Source organism: Penaeus monodon, chromosome 20 (genome assembly GCF_015228065.2).
Source record: "Penaeus monodon isolate SGIC_2016 chromosome 20, NSTDA_Pmon_1, whole genome shotgun sequence".
In the NCBI taxonomy this organism is placed as follows: Eukaryota; Metazoa; Arthropoda; class Malacostraca; order Decapoda; family Penaeidae; genus Penaeus; species Penaeus monodon.
Window position 1 is genome coordinate 37,483,191 of NC_051405.1, and position 221 is coordinate 37,483,411.

At 35.3% G+C, this 221-nt stretch overlaps 1 protein-coding gene across 1 annotated transcript in view; it reads left to right on the forward strand.

The window, feature by feature from the left end:
- The window catches only part of LOC119585794 (substance-K receptor-like), a gene marked incomplete at its 5' end in the record, with an annotated part of 9,934 nt that overhangs the window by 831 nt on the left and 8,882 nt on the right, over nucleotides 1-221 (forward strand).

Sequence of the window (221 nt, forward strand, 5' to 3'; positions counted from 1 at the left end):
TCAAGTAACTGTACAGCGCCAGAAAAAGTTTAATCTTACGATACATAGAGTCGATGATTTCATTTGACAAAAACTGCCGCCTTAACAACAGTCATTTAGGCAGTAGACTGGTAACATCTTAATCTTATCATATCACTAGAAGTAAGTGATTAGCCTTTGTGAATTAACATTGACCCCTCATGAATTGTATACATATGTAATTTGCTTCATGTCTCTCTCTC